Genomic DNA, 1,201 nt, shown 5'->3' with positions numbered 1-1,201 from the left:
TGACATTTTAATGAAGAGTCTTATTAGGACTTGACTATGGGCTTAAAGTATATTAGTAAAAAATCAAAGTATACTTAATTCATCTGATAATTATGAGAATTCAAGAAAAAATTAAATTAGACTATTCACCTTTAAAAAGAAAGAAAAGATGAAAAAATTTCAATAGCATCTTATTTATGATACCTTCTTTTAGCCTTTCAGCAACTTTTAGATTCTAAGGAATTTAATAATAGAAATGGAAAGGCAACATTGATTTATGCCCCAATGTAGTTTAAAATTGCTGACTTTAAAAACTTAAATTTATTTTAGCATATTACAGAGTTCTTAAATCAATATATTTGAGTCTTTTAGGAAAAAGGTAAACATAAATCTTATGTTAGTTTACTACAGCTGCTGTAACAAATTACCACAAAGTTAGTGGCTCAAAACAACACCAGTACGTTATCTTACATTTCTGTAGTCGGAAGTCCAGCTCGGGTCTCCCTGGGCTAAAATCAAGGTGTCCCCGGGTCTGTGTTCCTTTCTAGAGGATCTAGGGAAGGATCAGGTTTTTTTGTTTATTCAGATTGTTGACCAGAGTCAGTTCCTTGCTATGGTAGTATTGAAGTCCCTGGTTCCTTGCCAGCTGTCGGCTGAGAGATGTTCCCAGCTTCTAGAAGCCACTCACATTCCTTAGGTTGTGGCCCTCTTCAAAGCCAACAATGGTAGGTTGAGATCCTCTCATCCTTCTGATTTCTCTTACCTTTTCATCTGTTGTTTCATCTCTCTAATTTCAGTTTTTTAAGACTTTGATTAAGTCGAGCCTACCTAGATAATCCAGGATAATCTCTCCACGTCAAGGTCTGTAAACTTAATCACATCCTTCAAGTCCCTTTTGCCGTAGTGAAGTAACATATTCATGGGTTCCAGGGATTAGTGCATGGACATTTTTAGGGGAGGTTATTCTACCTACCACAGATCATACTTGGGTCCATGCAGTATATCCATCATTTCTTATTAGTACTCTCAGTACTTTAGGATAGAATAATAATGTTTATAATAACAGGTAAATTTTATCATATGTATAATATGTTCCAGGCACTATTCTAAACTCTTTTTCTGCATCTACTCTTAGTCCTCAGAAATGCCCTAGGAGACAAGTACTGTTTTTATCCCCACTTACAGAGAGGGAAACAGGTACAGAGTGGGGAAGTAACTTCTC

This window comes from Lipotes vexillifer, unplaced genomic scaffold (assembly GCF_000442215.2).
Source record: "Lipotes vexillifer unplaced genomic scaffold, Lipotes_vexillifer_v1.1 scaffold1962, whole genome shotgun sequence".
Lineage (NCBI taxonomy): Eukaryota > Metazoa > Chordata > Mammalia > Artiodactyla > Lipotidae > Lipotes > Lipotes vexillifer.
The sequence above is the reverse complement of the archived record's forward strand: the minus strand, read 5'-3'. Positions refer to the sequence as shown.